The 19,927-nt window shown below is 41.9% G+C and overlaps 1 long non-coding RNA gene across 1 annotated transcript in view; it reads right to left on the reverse strand.

Moving 5' to 3' along the window:
- Nucleotides 1-3,061: 3,061 nt before the first annotated feature.
- Nucleotides 3,062-19,927, reverse strand: part of LOC132657187 (uncharacterized) — a 64,802-nt gene continuing 47,936 nt past the window's right edge. The window contains exon 3 of the long non-coding RNA XR_009594981.1: nt 3,062-3,687. This is a non-coding gene — a long non-coding RNA (uncharacterized LOC132657187). The remainder of the gene's footprint in view (nt 3,688-19,927) is intronic.

Here is a 19,927-nt window from a genome sequence, read left to right on the forward strand (position 1 = left end):
TATGCAGCAGAAAACTATTCAACAGTTAAGAAAGTTCAACTATAAATACACATGTTGACATCAATGAACCTAAAAGCATTAGGTTAAGTAAAAGACACAAAATGGAAGACACTACGTAAGTTAGTTTCTATAAAACTTGAAATAAAAGTAAGCAACCTACAGTGACAAAAAGCAGGAAAGTGGTTGCCTTACCTGACTGGGGGAATAAGCAAGGATAGATTGCAAAGGCCCACAGGAAAATTTTTGTTGTGATGGAAAATTTCTGTATCTTTATTTTGGCAATAGTTTCACAGGTGTGCATATTTGTCATAATTCATCAAAATGTATACTTTGAATTTGATGTATGTAAATTATACCTTAATAAAGTTAATTCTAAAAAAGAGATGTAGCAAACTATGAAGAAAAATCATTTTAAAACTGGAAAGCAAAAGTTGAAAAACACTCTGAGCTGTTTTTATCAAAATATAAACTTGCTGAAGACAACCGTCAAAATGCCAATATATTTTAGATAAATCATAACATTGTGATTTGGGGGAGAAAAGATTCCCCAAGGTGACTATTTTGAGGACAAAACTATTAGAAAATTTTTAAACTATGTGGACACATTTATAGTCTACTCACATTTTCAGGCATGTGCTTCTGTGAGTGGGTGAGTACAGACACAAAATAATCAATTATCAGATCCACCACAAAATCAGACCTTAGAATCTTAATACCCAATCTTATCCACTGAAGTTCAAGGGTAATGAGGCGTCTGACTCCGTTTTTGATATTTGACTGCTGACAGTTTTCAAGCCCTACCACTTCCTTTTCCCCTTCTGCTGTACATCTGGGAAAACTGATAAGAAAGCCCACATGCGGCCTCCTTTGCTGCCAGCAGGCAGTTCAAACCACACAAGCCTTGACCCACACACAGGGACCCTCATCCCACCCACCCGCTAACCACCATGAAACTCCACATCAGTCTCTTCTCCTTGCTCTTTCAAGTCTTTTTTTTTTTCCTTTACTGGACCAGCTTGGGAAGCGGTCCTGATCTCCCTAGAAAGCATCATTATGTGAGCAATAAATCATTTCATATTCTCCTGGTGCATGTGCAGTGCCTCAGTCTCAACATCTGAACCAAATTTAGCGGGGTGAAGGTTGGGCGAGTATAGCTTGTCTATGCAGAGTGATGACAACAATCGGCTATAGCTGATTTACTACTGCTGGTTGCAAGGGGTTTGGGGGGAGACACCAGTGTGACTATGGCAGGCAGTTCTGAGGATGGTCCCCAGAGATCTTCCTCTTTTTATTATTATTTATTTATTTGGCTGTGCTGGGTCTTAATTGAGACATGCAGGATCTTTAGTTGCAGCATGTGGGAGCTAGCTCCCTGATCAGTGTTTGAACCTGGGCCCCCAGTGTGAAAAGTGTGAAGTCTTAGCCACTGGACCCCCAGGGAAGCCCCACTCACCTCTTGATATTCAAGTTTCTCCCTCTAATTGAATGTGGGATGTACCTAGTGACTTATTTCTAATGAATAGAATATGGCAAAAGTGATGAGATATCACTTCTAAGATCAAATTACAAAAAGACTGACTTTCATCTTTCTTGCCTCTCTTGCTCACTGAGGAAGCCAGCTACCAGGTTGTGAGCTGCCCCATGGAGGAGTCAATATGGAAGTTGAGGCTCCCCCAGGAGAGCTTTTGGATGAGACTACAGCTCAAGCCAGGACTCCTTTGCAGCCTTGTGAGAAGCCTTAAGCCAAAGCCATCAACTAATCTATTCCTAAACTCTTGACACAGTAACTATGAGATAATAAATGTTTGTTGCTTTAAGCATCTAAATTTGGGGATAATTTTGGTATTCAGCAATAACTAATACAAAGAGTGAGTTCCTGAGTAGAATTCCTGAAAAACAGAAATGATTGCCAATAAGAAAAGAATGAGAAAAAATTAGTGTCTCAGAGAATATTGGGAAGATAAAGGGCACAGAAGCAAATTTTGAGTAATAAATTAGAAGCAGATGTTAGATTGACTAGAACAATATAGTTGGTGATGTTAGTTAGAGCAGCATCTGATTGCCGCAAATAACCAGGAATCACAAGTGACTTCCTGGTCTAAGAAAGTCAGTGACTACATACATCACTTTGGGAGGGAAGATGTCCTTTTTTTCCAACTGTCTTGAACCTTTGGTTGATCCTATAGGGACATCAAGGCATGAAGCAATTGCTTTGTTTCAGTAAAAGTAGTCAATGAAAACAGCCTACATCAGTGCTCTTTTATCAAACAAGACCTCCTTTTCCTGACAGTGTCACAGAGAGAAATTTCACACTAATTATATCCCAGTCTTGACTACCTGTCATTGTTATTGACTGCCTACAAGAAATGAATGTGCTAAATGAGGTGAAGTTCGGTCCCCTGTTCCCTGTTTCAGTAGTGGCAAACCATTTAATCTGACGTCATTTTTCAAATCATCTGCAGAGAACTTCATCCTGCTATTATCGTGGGAAAATCAAGGGAGGGCATGCAATAGGGTCTCTGTCAATTTCTCTGTACTTCAAATCTCTTTTCATTATTATCAGCCATCACCTCCTCTTGCCTTGTTTCAGAAGCAGTGGCAGTCTTCCACCTTCGCTGAGGTTGGCCCCTTCACTGGCTCTCTGAACAAGTTCCTGTCTCCTTTTGCTGAGTCATCAATCACCTCCACTCACATCTTCCTTCCTCTTAATTTGTAAATCTTTCCACCCACAGATACCTTCTTCTACCACTGATACCCCTTCCAGCTACCATTCTGTATCTTTCCTCCCCTCAGCTGAGTTACTTCTTGACTTTTTTTTTTTGAGTTAAGACAAGTATATAGTTTGCAATTAATACAAGTTCCAGAATGTAAAAGTCTTATAAATTGTAAATTTGATATGGCTATAACAAAAGGAAGTGGGACACAGGCCTGTATAAAATATGACTGATTATAGCAAAAGAAATAGTTACTATGACCACGACTAGTCCCTTTGAAATGTCCGGTCCAAGTTTTAAGTTCTTCAGTGTTCTGGTGCTCGTAGCAAGTTTCCAAAGGTCCCATTGTTCAGGCCCACTGTTTATCGAGGACGATCCTAGGACGAGGTGGGGCTAATCCACTGTCAAGCCACCCAAGAAGTCCTTTGTCATAGTAATGTTCCATCATAGTGTCAGTGACCTTCCATATCACACACAGTATTGTTAATATCATCTGAGCAGTCAGATAACCACATACTATGGGGTCCCCAATCAACAATTGTATGATTAGCCAGAAACATTGATTTTTTTTTTATTTGGCTTGACATTTGTCCCAGTGAACAGGAATATAAGTAAAGTTTTTATAAGTAAACCCTTTGTATAATGTTTTTATTTTTTCCTCTTTCCCTAACTCTTCCCCTAAAGTCTCAGTAGTATAAACATGGTTTACAGACAAAGAAAGGGTAGTAAATAATCCAAGCAATGTCCAAAAGCCTTCTTTTGGAGGCAGGATGAAAGCCCAGGTTTGTCGGTTGACGTTTATGCATAATTACTCTGGGCCCAGGCACAAAGGACGGACTTCATAGCCTAAAGAAATGTTAATTAGTTTTTCTTCCTCCTCAGGGTGTGAAGGCTCCTTCACGTTCTAGGGAGGGGGCATATGTATAGAGTCATTAGTTGAAATGATTGGTCCTCTCTCTGTCCATTCGACCACCTGTAATAGAGGGGTTGGATATTAGTCAAGCTCAAGCCGGGGGAGGTACAGGCCAAAAGACAGAGCATTGCCAGGAGAATGTATTCCGGACTCCGAGGCAATCCCTGTTGAGAGAGCAAATTTTTAGCTCAATTAGTAAGGGTTTTTATTTGTCCCCAAATGGGGAGATCATAGAGGTGATGCCGCCAAGGGGCGATGCTTTCTGGAGATCTTTAGAGTGGACACAGCCCATATTGGAATTTCTTCTTCCTGGGGTTCTTGTTGTTTCATCTCCATTTTGAATGCTGGGGGCACCCTTGGGTTGAATCGGCCTCAATAGGCCCTGGGGTCACTCCGTCCGAATCTGCCTATGTGTACCAAGCCTCATGTTGGGCACCACTTGTTGAGGTCCTTTAATGGACCGGAACCTGGTGGTCCAGAGTCGACTGATAAGAAAGTAAAGGAGAGAGAAAGAGGCTGATGTTCCTTGGTTTACGCAGAAAGCCAATAAAGCCTCTGCACAGGGCTTGCTCTGTTCACAAAGGCCTCAGGCGCCCTCTTGATGGGGTGAAGGCACAGAGCGCATTCTCGAGAGGGTCTTAGAAGCCCAGGCAGGAAAGTGAACACAGAAGACTTCTGCACTCCAAAGAAATAGCCTGAAAGAGACAGACAGAGAGAAAGAGAGAAAAAGAAAGCAAGACACAGGGGCCAAAGCTCTGATGGAGCAAAGGGTTACTTCTTGACTTCTTATGCATTCTTTAGCCTAGAGAAATCTGTTTTATATCCCTACCATTCCACTATACTGTATTCAAAAGCACCACCGCAAGCAGAATTACAGCAGGGTGGATCCCGAATAGTAGCCAGTTCCAAAGAACTTATAGACATGCCCATGATTCAATCATTTTCATTCAGTGCAGAGCTATTCACTGCCTACCGTGTGCCAGGCACTGTTCCATATTTACTAGTAATTCACAAATGTGTCAGGAATAACAGTGTCAGGGACACAGCAGTAAATAAAGAAGATAGAAACCTCTGCCCTCTTGGAGTTTATGTTTCTAATGTAGGAGGATAAACCAAAAAGGAGAAGAAACTAACAATTAAACAAGTATAAAGCACAGCAGCATTGAGAAACGCCGTGGTAAAAATAAAATGGGGAGAGGCCTACTCATTGCAATGGAAGTGGCAGAAACAGCGAGGCAGGATTTTATAGAGATGCTTGAGGGCACAACAGTTAGGGGAGAAGATTCTGGAGCCAACGGACATAAGCTTTCATTCTCCTTCTTCCATCTTCTAGCTGCGTTCTTGGTGAAGTCATTCAACCTCTTGGTACCTTAGTTTCCTCATCTGTGAAATGGGAAGGATGTTAGAACCTACCACAAAGAGCTGTTAAAAGGACTGTGTGAGTGTGAGTGTGTGTGTGTGTGTGTGTGTGTGTGTGTTAGACACTCAGTCGTGTCCAGCTCTTTGAGACCCCATGGACCATAGCCCACCACATTCCTCAGTCCATGACGTTTCTCCAGGCAAGAATACTGGAGTGGGTTGCCATTTCCTTCTCCAGGGAATCTTCTCAGTCCAGGGATTAAACCTGGGTCTCCTGCATTGCAGACAGATTCTTTATCATCTGAGCCACCAGGGAAGCCCCTAAATGAGCTCACCATGAGTTCTCATAATATTTAGAACACAGCCTGAGTTCCCAGTAAGGGCTCAAAAAAGGTTAACTACTAACCATATTATTCATTCAATAAATGTTTATTTAGCACTCATTAACCTGCTAGATGCTATGAATATTAAAATAATGAGATACATCCCTGATCTCTCAAGAAATAATGTATGTGGACATACACAAAAGCATAATACAAGGTGGTATAAACCCTCCACTCTTTCAGAGGGAGACACCAGCTCACATCGCCACTCTTTACATAATATCAAGGTACTCTGAAAGTATCTTCTCATCCAGCATGTCTCCTGTCCTTCACCACAATCATGACAGATACCACTGCCCTCATTATACCTGCTGGGGAATAGCAACACATAGGTATCCACTGAATCTTTGCCTGACAACATAATGAGTCAGCCTGGAGATAGAGTTGAAGTCAAGTGGCAAGTGCACTGGCTCATAGTATGACCTTTTACACAGCACAAGACTGTATTTAAATCAAGAACTATAAAGTTAACTATATGACCTTGGACAAATTATTTCACCTAGAAAAGCCTCAGTTTCCTCATGGGAAAGATGAAGACAATTAATTCTAGCCTCATCAGTCTCAGGCAAGGATGAAATGAGATGTATATGAAGCACTCTGCAAATCCTTCAGTCTTTAACAAGCACCCAGCAGAATGGTAGCTTTAAAAGAAAACAAGGAAAACCACACATTTCTCTCTCTTGATTCTGTGAGCTTGTACCTGTATGAAGCCTCAAGTCACCTTCAAATTCATAAGATGACACCATGAATATGTCAATGTGTTCAAAAATGAAATACAGGAACTATACATGAGTCCATGAGAATTCACTTCCTCCCAAACTAAAAATTTTGCGGACTTGTCTGCTTGTAATATGGAGTACCAAAAGATCATATTTTTAAATATGGATGTAAGCGATCTTTTTTTTTTAGATCTACATTTAAACTATGCTAACCAATGATTTTGAACATAAATAATAGCATTTTACTCAAAATATGTTTCCCAAGTGGCACTAGTGACCAAGAACCTGCCTGCCAATGCAGAGATGTAAGAGACATGGGTTCGATCCCTGGGTCAGGAAGATCCCCTGGAGGAAGGCACAGCTACCCACTCCAGTATTCTTGCCTGGAAAATCCCATGCACAGAGGAGCCTGGCCGGCTACAGTCCATAGGGTCGCTCAATTGTGTCCCACTGTGTCCAACTGAGTTGAACACAATTGCAGCAACTTAGCACACACTGAAAATATAAGTTCTTGAAAAGTTTTGTGTAAATTGGGTTTTCTAGATCACCTCAAAGCTTCAAGAAAAGCTTTTAATGTAAAGAATCTCTGGAGTGAATCCTTTGAGAAAAGCCATGGATTGCTGCTAGATTGACCCAGTTTATCTGTTCTCTCTCTCTTTCTCTCTCTCTCTTGCTGTGTAGATTTTTAAATATCCAGGAGTAAGACAGCACACATGAGACTTGGGTGGTGGATACCAGGTTTCTTTATCTGGAGAAAATGACCTGAGAGACTGCTAAAGGTTGGGTATGTCTTCATGAGAAAAACATGTGTTTTGATGCAAAGCTTAGAGAACTCAACTTCCACAAACTTAGGAAAGGTGTCCATAGCAGACTTTTGGGCTGGAATAGGTCCCAAGTCTGCTCTGAGATTATAAACAATGATCTGGGATGGCACAAATTTCTGACTTCAGTGCCCTGGAAATAAGCTATATCAATAACTTACTCCTAAGTTCCTTCAAGAGTCCCAGCTTGCAACTGAAAAAGACAGTGTGATTAGTAATATTTCACACTTGTATCAAACAGCCTGTGATCTTTGTGCATCAGAGAAAGCTTTGTGAAAGATGGCAACATCCATCTTAACATTCAGCAGCATGTGCAGAAAGAACTTAACTGAAAGGCACAACGAAAAATGAGACCTGATATTTACCAAGTTCCAGCAGGACATGAAGGCAATGATGTGGAAATGGATAAGCTGAACACACACAGGCGATGTGTATTCAAAGTATATTCCCCTCTAAGAGGCTTATACGGTTCAGCTAAACGTGGTTGAGGCAATTGCCATTTGAAACCTTTTCTAGATCATAGTCTTATAATGTCTTGAAACCTGCCAAATTGGATCTTTTGTGTCGAGGCTTCTACAAGCAGGTCTAAATCCCTGAAAGAGGAGGATGAGGAGGGGAGACAACGTGATGGACAGGACATCTGGGAGAAGAGATAAAGGGAGAAGTGGGATCATTCTCCTGCACACTGAGGGAAGGACACAGGCTAGGTCCCAGCGCATCCTCCTGTGGGGCACTGGACGAAGGCTCTCAGAAATCCAAGGCAGCTCTTGCTGTTGGAATAATGAGACCCTTCCAACCAGTGTCCTACTAGAAATGACTGGCTGCTCTGGTCACTGGCTGCCCGAGCAACAGCCTGGATTATATCCATGGGCATTCGAGCTAGGTAGTCCTGGTTCCCCTACTCACTAGCTGTGGGATATGGGGCAGGCTGCTCACCATCTCTCGCCTCTGTGTCTTTATACTTAACACTGGATCATGACACTGTCTGAACCCAGGGCCTCGTGACTCTGCTGTGCAACTGAAGGAAGGAATACACGCACAGCTGTGGCACAGAGCATGGGTTCTGCATGTCAGCAACAGGCACACACAGCGTTCAAGCAACACTGGGGACTCCTAGAGGAGCTGCTTCGTGGAGCCGTTCTTGGTACGATAATAAGAGGCAAGTCATAGAGTACTTACTATGTACCAGGCAGGCCATGTTCTAAGTGAATTACAGAGGTTAACTTATTCAATCCTCACAATTCCCCTATGAAGCAACTATAGTTGTGATAATCATTCAACACAGGCAGGGAGACTCGGGGACGAAGTAGTTCTATTTCTTGCCCCACATCAGCCTGCAAGTGAGGCATGGAGACAGGGTTTGTGCCCAGGTGGTCTGGTTCCAGATCCTAGGAACATAACTTCACACCGTACTGCTCCAGTAACATGTCATTAAAAATAAAGTGATATCGGCTTCTCTGGTGGTAAAGAATCTGCCTGGCAATGCAGGAGACACAGGTTCAATCCCTGATTGAGGAAGATCCCACATGCTGCGGAGCTACTAACCCCGTGTGCCACGACTACTGAAGCCTGCATGTCCTAGAGCCCATGCTCTGAAATAAGACGCCACTGCAATAAGAAGCCTGTACATCACCACTGGAGAAAAGCCCCAGCAGCAAGGAAGACCCAGCAGAGCCAAAAAGAAACAAATACATGAAAGTTATTTTTAAAAAGTAAACAAATAAAGTGATATCTCACAGGAAAGGATTTCAAAAGTAGTGGCTGGCACTAACTGGGCAGGGGCTTTAGCTCAGTGTAGAGGAGTTTAAAGACCAGGTGTCTGGGTTAGATCTCTTTTTAAGTTAAATTTGGGAATAAAGTGAGTACATAGAATATCAAGTGTAAAATTAGATTATTAAACGGTAGGAAACCCCATGAAGTAATGCAATTTCAATTTTAAGAAGCAACATTTAAGTGTTTACTTACCTGTAACTTTGTACATTGTCTGTATTTTCATGGAAAAAACCTAGAAATCTTAATGTGGTTATCTCTGTGTGGTGCTGTCTGTGTTGATTCTTTGTTATGCTTCTCTGAAATTTCCTGGGTTTTTTTGTTAATAATGAACATCTATTACTTTTGAAATTAGAAAACCACAACAAATATTTTTAAAATGAGAAAAAAATAAAGTGGTATCTATAAACACATGCAGTGGTCACTTAAACAAGAGGGATCAGTATTAGGTCAGGTCATTTATATACATACAGGTATATATACTTGAAAAAAAAAGTGAAAGTTGTGTCTGACTCTTTGCAACCCACGGACTGTAGCCCACCAGGCTCCTTTGTCCATGGGATTCTCCTGGCAAGAATACCGGAGTGGGGAACCATTCCCTTCTCCAGTGGATATTCCCAACCCCGGGATCGAACCCAGGTCTTACATGTCAAAATTATCCTCTGAGCCTAAAAGAACTTGCACAAGTCAGCCAGCTGTCTGCCTGCACCACGGACAGTGATGACTTCTTCAAACAACAACCTGAAAATTAGCAAAAGCACAGACAGAGTAATTTCCTATGGTCTCTTTATGATACCATCAAGTATCCACAACTTAAGTCACTGAAACCAGATACCTAGGGTTCACTAAATGCACCCCTTCTAATACTCCTGAACGAAGTCTCCAGCAAACATCCTAAGGTCTACAGATTTTGTAGCCAAGATTTCTCTTGAACCCATCCCTTATTCTCTGTTCTCAACCCCACTGTTTTTAGTTCAAGCACTTATCAATTTCCTTTTGCATAACTGGATCAGACTCCTAACCTAACCTTTCTTTCTGACAACATTCTTGCCCACTTCAGTCCCAAAGAAATCCATTTTTGTCATTGCTACTGAAAAATCATTCTAACAGATAAGTCTCACAATGTTGAGCCTCTTCTTATAGAGAATGAAGTCTAAACTACTTTTTAAGGTACATAAATCCCTTTCTGATTTGATATTTTCATCTCTTCCCACTCCCCTCAGATATAACCACACATGCATTAGGCAGATGCTGTTTCCTCTGATTGGAAAGCCGTCTCTCTCCCATCCACCCTCCCCCATAGTTTCTGCCTCCATAGCCTTCATTTGCAAAGACCCTCCTCAATCATTGCTGCTTAGTCACTCAGTCATATGTGACTCTTTGCGACCCCATGGACTGTAGCCTGCCAGTCTCCTCTGTCCATGGGATTTCCCAGGCAAGAATACTGGAGTGGGTTGCCATTGCCTTTCCAGAGGATCTTCCTGACTCATGGATCAAACCTGAGTCTACTACATTGCAGGTGGATTCTTTACCACCAAACCACCCAGGAAGCCCAACTCAATCATTAAGGCTTAGCTTAAACATCACCTGCTCTAGGAAGTCTTCCATGATTTCCCCAAGGAAAGTTAGCTGCCATCACCTCTATGCCTGTAACTGTCAAAACATAATTCTTCCCCTAACACTAGCGTATGAACTCTCGATGGCAAGTGCCGTGTGTACACAATATAGACTCAGCTCCAGAATTGTCTCCAGCATGTTGGAAGAGCTCAACAAGTAGTTACTGTGTTATTACAGTCCTGTCATATTATAGTAGAGTTGTCAGTTGACGAGTCAGCCTCCTCCACAGAAATGTGAGCTCCTAGGGTCAAAGACCATCCTTACTGCCTCTATTCCAGCACCTCTGGCAGCATCAGTGTCTGGCAAAAATAAGTGAGTACTTAATGTTTATTGAACAAATCAATGCACAGGCCAGTAGATGAATAAACCACACAGGCCTCCAGGATCCCCTTTCCTGTCGGCATAACCTAAAATTATGTTCACTAGTATGTCTAGAGGCCTAGTGGTTTCTCTAGTATATCTACTAGTGTTTAGGGGGAGTTCTCACCAGAAACAAATCAAGTCCTGTTGGAAGATGCTGTCATAAAACAAACCAGACTCCAAGAGACCAAAAGGTACATTAGTTGCCTATGTCATGAATATAAATAAAAATGTTTATAAGTGAAATCTAAATTTTAACTTGAAAAAAAATACAGCTCCTTTAGGATGTCTACCCAGGTGTACTTATTCATCAAAAGGAACTTGAAAACACTGTGATTTGAAGTATGGTCTACAAAGGACAAAAATCCCATTCAGGTGAGGGTTTATAGAAAAAATTCATTTTACAACAGCTCTTGAGAATGTTCAAGATGTTAAGAGCGTTCATTTGTTACATCATCTCCCTGTGAGGTGGGTGTTAGGATTGTCATCACTGCAGACGAGTAAATGAAGACTCAGAGTTTCAGGTTACAGAATAAACTACTGGTATAGCAGAGCTTGGGTTCTATAATATATAGGATGTCAGTGGACCAAATAAATTCAGCTATGTCACCCAAACTCCAGAGTTACAGATTGTTGGATAAAAGATGCCCTAAGCTAGGACCTCATTTCCTGAAAGAGGTCTTAAAACATCCTGCCTTAACATCTGAGCTCACTGTGGGGACAAGTGAGTTGTTCAATTCCTGTTACTTCATTGGGCACCTACTGTGTACATGAAGCACCTACAGTGCCCAGCCCATGGTATGATTTCTATAATCCGAGGAGGGCATAAATGGCCCTGAAAGGTATGGATGCTGCACCAAAGAATGTGAACAATTCCTGGTAACAGATTGCTGGACAGGCAAAGACAAACTTGAGGGAGTATTTAAGGATAAAGGAAATTTTAAAAATTAGAAAAACAAGGGTATGTTGATGGTATATTATTAAATGTAAAACTTGGTAACAAACCTGTGAGTATAATATTCTTATATACACATATACTATACAAACACAGATATGTACACACACATAATGACAGGAATGGAAATGTACACACCAAAATGTAATCACTGCATTCTCTGTATAGTGAGATTACATCATTTCATGGGCAGACGAACCCATAATAACATTTTTGAAACAGTAAGGTAAGAAATCAGTTTAGTAGGTCTCAACTAGTATTTCTTAAATAAAATGCAATGAAAAAAAAAAACAATTAAAAAAAAGATAAATGTATGGAAGCTTTGTTTTGCTTATGCACATATGGGTGTATGTCACATGTTACACTGTGATAAAGATTGTTCTTTACTCCAGGCTGCTGCCAAAATATTTGAAAACCACGACTTGAAGGGACAATTATCATGGACTTACTATACAACAAACGGAACTCTGCACAGTGTTATGTGGCAGCCTGGATGGGAAGGGAGTTTGGGGAGAATGGATACATGTATATGTGTGGCTAAGTCCCTTTGCTGTTCACTTGTACCTGTCACAACATTGTTAATCAGCCAAGTGAAAGTGTGTTAGTTGCTTCAGTCATGTCCGACTCTCTGCAACCCCCCAATACAAAATAAAAAGGTTTTAAAATAGTAAAAAATTACAGTTATTGTGAAATTCAATTTACAGAGGTTTAGAGATCTTAAGTAATCCACCCAAAGCCACATGGTTAGTAAGTGGCAGAATCCATTTTTATCAATACACACAATACACCTTAATTTCTTGGAGAGGGCAAGCCTCATGATGAATAAATCAAAGATGCCTGCAGAAAGATGATATAAATGTTTTAATAATTACTATTTTTTAATAACACTAGTCGAATGAAAGTACTGCTTCCTAATTTTATTGTTGAGACTGAACATTTTCCAGACGCACTGATTTATTAACTGTCATAACCCTAGCCACAGTTTGAACTCCAGCTAAAATTTTCTTTTCACTTTCATCACTTCTAAGCTTGGTTGGAACTCCTATGCTGCGGGTTTGTTTTGTTTTGATTTCTTTCCTTTGTTATTCCAGGCACATCTTTTCTCCACGAGGAACCACAGGCCCCCCTCCCAAGCTCCCCCCACCTTCCTGCGAGGTGCGAGGTGCAACCCACCCACGACCCCCAGGCTAAGCCCACCAGCCCAGGGCACACCTGCCTGTCTTGGCAGACCCTAGTGGCAGAGCGGCTGAGTGCACACATTTGCACACAAGTGCTGCACCTGGACAAACAGGACTCAAACTCTTCAAGTCCAAGGGCAATATTTCTCCACTGGATCATCTTACTGACTACAACCTCAGCACTCTCACTGAGAAATTCCTTCCCAGTCCAGGGTCTGTAAAACCCCAAGAATGCTTCTCCTTAGCAAGTGACACTTCAGAGTGGTTTTGACAACTTGGAAATACCACTAAAGTGATCACTTAATGATTTTATGGGTTTTTCTTCCCAAACCTCCTCTGTTTCTTCAAGACCCACAGATTCTCTCTTTTTTTAAACTGTGGCAAAGTAGAGCCCTGGTCTTGTCCAAAAAACTCTTCCGCCTAATAAAAAACTGATCAAGCACAAGTACCTAAACCCACAAATTTGGAGGAAAACCCTCTAAAGACGACCCCACCTATACTCATGAAACCAAGGAGGTTTCCACTTATGGGTCAGCGTTACTTGTGGGGGTGGGGTGGGAAAGTATCTTTGAATGAGGAGATATGGGGCCGCAGGAGACCAAGTCTGGAGGAGAACTCCCTCTGCTTGAGCTGAACCTACTTCCCAGGGCTACTAGGAAAAAGCAAGGGAGGAGGCAGAGACTAGTCCATCTTACCTTCTCCAAGGGGACATGGGCTTTGATTAAGGAGGGATAGGTCTGGCTACATACATTTTGGGGACAGTGCAAAAAAATGGGTTCCTTGTTAAAAAAAATTAATAAGAATTTCAAGACTGTCACCATAGCATATTAAACCAAACAGGGGACCCTGGGGGAACTGCCCATACAGGCCTCATGCCCTGAGGAGGAGGGTTACATTTTTAGTGCTCATGGCACTTGGACACTGAGGTATTAAATAAAATGAATCTTCCGTCTAATCTACTCCCTGCTGCCATGTATGCACATTTTTTTACATGGATGTGCTGGTTACCGTGTTACAATAGGTTGTATAGCTAACATTTAAATAGAATTTACACCTACTGTATAGCTCAGGGAATTCTACGCTGTGTGGTGACCTAAATGGAAAGGAAATCCAAAAAAGAGGGGATATGGGCATACATGTAGCTGATTCATTTTGTTGTACAGTAGAAACAAATACAACATTGTAATTATACCACAATAAAAAATTTTAATAAAACAAATAGAATTTTCTATATACTAGGCCCTGGACTAGTTATTTATATGCATTATCTTGCTTAATGTTGACAAAAACCCTAGGAGGTAACAATTACAGTTACTCCCATTTTGCAGATAAGGAAACTTAGGCTTAGGGGACAATCATTTGTTTGCTGAAGATTATTTACTAGAAAGTGGCATTTAGTTTCTGTGCCTTTGGTGTGGGAGAGGCAAGAGAGGCACTTGCCAAGGGAGAAAAATTCAAGGGGACGTGAAAAAACTCAAAAAACTCAAGATAACTACTACTTTAATACAATCTTTTAAACTTCTGATTTTCAGATCCCTGTAGATTGATATGCAATTGTAAGAAATAATATTCTTGGTACTCTTTATCTAGTTTTTTCCAGTGGTAACATCTTACAAAACTATGGAAAATATCATAACTAGGTGATAGATACTAAAACAGTAAAGATACCATTTTCTTCCACACAAGGATCCCTCATGTTGCCCCCTACTTCCTCCTCTTGCCCCACCTCCAGTCCCACCCTGCCTGTGATCTCAAACATCCCCATGCTTCATCTCCTGTTGGGAGAATTAGAGGGAAAATAGGGCAGGATCCACTCACTAAACCACCTTGTTGTATTTCTGATGTAGTTTCTATCTCTGATAATAAGATGTGGTCATTTTCAAAAATAAAACCGGGGTACTCTTTCTACCCCCTTCTGATGCCTATGTCAGAAGCTTTGTCTATCTCCTTTATAGTTTAATAAAGCTTAATTACACAAAAGCTCTGAGTGATCAAGCCTCATCTCTGGCCCCGGATTGAATTCTTCTCTGGGGGCCAAGAATCCCGGCGTCGTGATTCAACAACCACCTTTCATCTTGGGGGCTCATCCGGGATCCTTCAGGACAAGCTTGGGAAGATCTAATGGATACCCCATTAGACAATCCTGACATGGAAATATTTACAGATGGCAGTTCTTTTGTTCAGGATGGAAAGCGTAAAGCAGGTTATGCCGTGGCGACTGCTGAACAGGTTTTGGAAGCAAAATCTCTCCCCATCTGGATTACAACGAAGTGGGAAGTATCCTGGAGAGGACTGGGAAACTGATTTTACTCATATGCCAAAAGCTAATGGATATTCTTGCTTACAAGTTTGGGTAGATACATTTATTGGATGGATTGAGGCTTTTCTCTGTCGTAGTGAACAGGCTAAGGAGGTTATAAAGATTCTCTTCATCAATGGAAGGCTTCCGGTGGTGGACATCTCCACTTCAAGGAAAGGACTTTCTCCAAGTCTGTGAATACCTTCAACAGCAATCACATGCGATGCCTCTTCTTCATCTGATGACATCTACCAACCCTAAAATGGACTGGTGCAATACGTTGCACTTTAACTATGGACTTAATGTGTCTTTTAATTTTGATTTTAACTTGTTTTAATGACTATGTTGCCTTACATCTGTAACTGTGTAACTAAATTTGTTTCTAGCTGCATGAAAGCTTTTAAGTTACAAAAGGTTGCTCAAACTCCTGCTACTGCTGCACCTTCCTCCAACTACTATTTGGGGCCCCTGGATCAGATATCCTCAATAGGATTAGGTGAATATGTTGCCTCGCCAATTTAGGGACAATGCCCCTTCTCAGCTCGGAAGCAGTTATGGAACGAGAATGACGCCCCTTTCCCTAGGCAACATAATTCTCCTAAAAGAAAAGGGGGGAATGAGACAGTCATTTCCTAGGCAGGTTGATAAGAAGTCTAGGGGTCCCCAAGGAGAGAGGGGTCTGGAATTCTCAAGGAGGAAGAAAGGACAAAGTTTTTTCTTCTCTACATTCCTTAGGATTATATAACAACAATGTATCCTGCCTGAGGACAGTCTCTGGATTAAACCTTCTGGCTAATTCTGTAAATTATGGGAGTAGACCTGCTCTTTACAAGGATTATATAACAACAATGTATTCTGGCTGAGGACAGTCTCTGGATTAAACTTTCTGGCTAATTCTGTTATCTTAAAATGTAAATTATGGGAGTAGGTCTGGTGAGGTCTTTACAACATCCAGACATTCTTTGGATTTACTGGAGAGTATATAACTTCAATGCTAACACTAACAAGCGGGTACTCTTTCAACCCCCTTCTGATGCCTATGTCAGAAGCTTTCTCTATCTCCTTTATACTTTAATAAAACTTTATTACACACACAAAAAAAATAAATAAATAAAACCATCAGAAAATCTCTTCGTTCATATGAGGAATATTGTCAGCAGGATTGTTCCTTCTTTTTAAATCCTTCTCTAAAGCCAGAGAACTCGGTCACTGCCCAAATTCTGTAGCTATAAATGCTGCCCTGATGCCTCATAACGGACACCATTGGTTGCCTCCCCTACATACACCAGGCACCTGCCATTTCCTCTTTCCTAACAGAATCCAACTTTTGTTTCATTGATCCTTCTCTGAGCAGCCTATGTTGCTAGAAAGGCTGGTCCCATCTTCAAGTCCATTCAGTATGTCTTTATTTGTCTAAGTCAATCATGAGGACCTGTTTTCTTTTCTACTGGTGTAGACGTGACACGTGATGAAATCAGGACCAGTGGAATGTAAGAACTGATGTCTGGAACAAGTGGCCATCTTGTTGTTACTCTGAAAGTTGCTCAGTCGTGTCCAACTCTTTGGGACCGCATGGACTATACAGTCCAGGGAATTTTCCAGGCCTGAATACTGGAGTGGATAGCCATTCCCTTCTCCAGGGGGATCTTTCCAACCCAGGGATAGAACCCAGGTCTCTTGCATTGCAGGCAGATTCTTTACCAGAGCCACCAGGGAAGCCCAAGAATACTGGGGTGGGTAGCCTATCCCTTCTCCAGCAGATCTTCCCAACCCAGGAATTGAACCTAGATCTGCATTACTCTGAATACAAAGCCAACACAAAGGAAGGCCGAATGCAAAAACAGACAAAGCCCAGACATCCAGTGGCTAAAGCACCCTCCCTCTGAACAGCTGTTAAGGTTAGAGGCTCAATGCCCCTATTACTTAATCTGGTTGGACTGTGAGTTTTCTGTTACCTTATCTCCAGAGCTCCAGTGCTAAGTCGCCTCAGTCGTGTTCAACTCTTTGCGACCCTATGGACTATAGCCTGCCAGGCTCCTCTGTCCTTGAAATTCTCCAGGCCACATTACTGGAGTGGGTTGCCATGCCCTTCTCCAGGGAATCTTCCAAACCCAGGGATCAAACCTGTGTCTCTTATGTCTACGTGTATTGGCAAGCAAGTTCTTTACCACTAGTGCCACCTGGAAAGCCCTGTTACCTTATCTGATAGATCCTAATACCCTCTCTAGGCTTTGGACCCAGGCACAGAAGGTTCTGTATCTTGACTCTGTGACAGTACAGCTATGCTGCTGCTGCTGCTACTGCTAAGTCGCTTCAGTCATGTCCGACTCTGTGCAACCCCATAGACGGCAGCCCAACAGGCTCCCCCGTCCCTGGGATTTTCCAGGCAAGAACACTGGAGTAGGTTGCCATTTCCTTCTCCAGTGCAAGAAAGTGAAAGTGAAGTCCCTCAGTGTCCGACTCTTCGAGACCCCATGGACTGCAGCCTACCAGGCTCCTCCGTCCAAGGGATTTTCCAGTCAAGAGTACTGGAGTGGGGCGCCATCGCCTTCTCCGCAATACAGCTATACCAGATGACAAAGTCCACATTGCCCCTGTACTAACCCATATATGTGTTATCAACTCTTTTCTTTGTGACTGTGCCATGAAACATGCGGGATCTTAGTTCCCCAACCAGGGATCAAACCTGTACCTCCTGGATCACTGCATCGGGAGCACGGGGTTTTAATCCTGGAGTACCAAGGAAGTCCCACGTTACCAACTATTTACTATATTTTGGGATCATTTTTAAATCGTTCTGCAAATTCCCGTAGCTTTCTTTTTAGGTCTTATTCAAAGCTGGACATTTCCTAGCTAGCAAGAGTTTGTAAACACACTTCTTAACAGGAGAAGAATCCCAGTAGTCCCAGATGCAGGTGTCCATAGGTGGTGTGTGTAGAATAGGAAAAAGCTCATGGGTAATCCATAAAATGATACTACATCACCCTTGACTACCCATTGTTTTTACTTTAGTAACAAACATACAGGAGGATGACTAGCTGATGCTCTGGGGTAAGCCAGGCAGGGACAGAGCCCAAACCAGAGGGACCCAAGATTTACTTGACAAGGCCATATTTTCCAGGGTGCTTTAGACAAAATTTGGATGCCACAGCTGCAGATCTTGGCTGTTCTAGTTTAGTTCCCTGTGATGTCAGAAACTGCTAAGCAGCAGTAATGACCAGTTGGTATGAGTCATGCCTGTGGGGCTGCTTGTTTTCATTGTCTCACTGGTCCACCCTCACAGCTACAAAACTTGATTGCCAGTCAGTCCACACAGGCTTTATCAACATCCACCAAAACAGAGGCATAGAAATAAGTTATGATAACAGTGCTTCTCAAATATCCATGGGCATGCAAACCACCTGGACTATTGTTAAAAGGCAGATTACAAGGCTGGTCCCACTCATAATCTATAACCAGCCTTTCTAGAAACATAGGATGCTCATTATGTCCTGAGTGGGGTCTGAGTTCTGAATTTCTAACAAATACCTAGACGATACTGATGCTATTGGTCCATGAACCATTCTGAATAGCAAGGACGCCTACCACCAGGACCTGCAGTTGAATTCCCTGAGATTAAATTCAGACTTTAATGAGACTGGGAGTTTGCTTTCTGTTAGGGGGTTTGCATTGGCCAGGTTAGACAGAGGGCTTGTGGTCATCCAGCCCCTCTCTAGTGGATGAAATCATGATATGGGGGAAAATAGCAGGCTTCAGTGAAAGAGCATTCAAAGGCGCCTGAAGCCCTGCTGAAAACCACAGAGCCTGGTTGTTCAACCCTTCACACTTCAGACTGCCAGAACCAACTTTCTCTCTTTGTTTCACCAACTAGAGTTGGCTTTCTATTACTTACAATCAAAGCTCCTAACAAAAATTATAATATAATGGCTAAAAAAAATTATGACATAACCCCATGGAAGGATAATGTTGCTATCAAAAACCATTCTTTCAAAAAACTATATTAAGATGAATAATATAGGATTAAGTGAAAAAGCATAAAACTGAGGGAGTTCCCTGGTGGGCCAGTGGTTAAGACTTTGCCTTCCAATGCAGGCGGTGGAGGTTCAATCCCTGGTTGGGGAGCCAAGACTCCACATGCCTCCCAGCCAAACAACCAGAAAATTAAAAAACAGAAGCAACAGTGTAACAAAGGCAGTAAAAACTTTAAAAAATGGTCCATATTTTTAAAAAGCATAATACCAACGGACATATACAAAATAATCTGAACTGTATAAATTTTTGAAGAATATTAAAAGTCAATCCTGAAACACATAAACAGCGGTTATGGTAGGCTGAATAATGGGTCCCTGAAAATGACCTAATTTCCAGAACTAGTGAATGTTACCTTATTTGGCAAAGGGGGCTTGCCAATGTGATTAAAGATCATGAAGGGAAAAGTCTATCCTGGAGTGCTCAAGTCAGCTTAATATAACCACACTGGTCCTTGTAAGAGGGAGGCAGGGTCAGGGTCAGAGGAGACGGCACGATGACAGAAGCTAAATCAGAGTGATGTACTTTCAAGAGGGAGGAAGGAACTTACAAGCCAAGGAAACTGGTCACAAAAATTGGAAAAAGCAAGGAAATATGTTGCCCTCAGAACCTCTAAGATGGAACCAGTCCTGCCAACACCTTAACTGAAGCCCAATGAAAGTGATTTCAGATGTCTGACCTCCAGAACTGTAAGATATCACCATGTGATCATGTTACAGCAGCAATAGAAACCAAATATAGTGGTTGTCTCTGTACTTTCCTTTGATCAACATCTTACTTTAAAAAAAAACACACACAAATTAATTTTAG

The sequence above is a fragment of the Ovis aries genome, chromosome 9 (genome assembly GCF_016772045.2).
Source record: "Ovis aries strain OAR_USU_Benz2616 breed Rambouillet chromosome 9, ARS-UI_Ramb_v3.0, whole genome shotgun sequence".
In the NCBI taxonomy this organism is placed as follows: domain Eukaryota; kingdom Metazoa; phylum Chordata; class Mammalia; order Artiodactyla; family Bovidae; genus Ovis; species Ovis aries.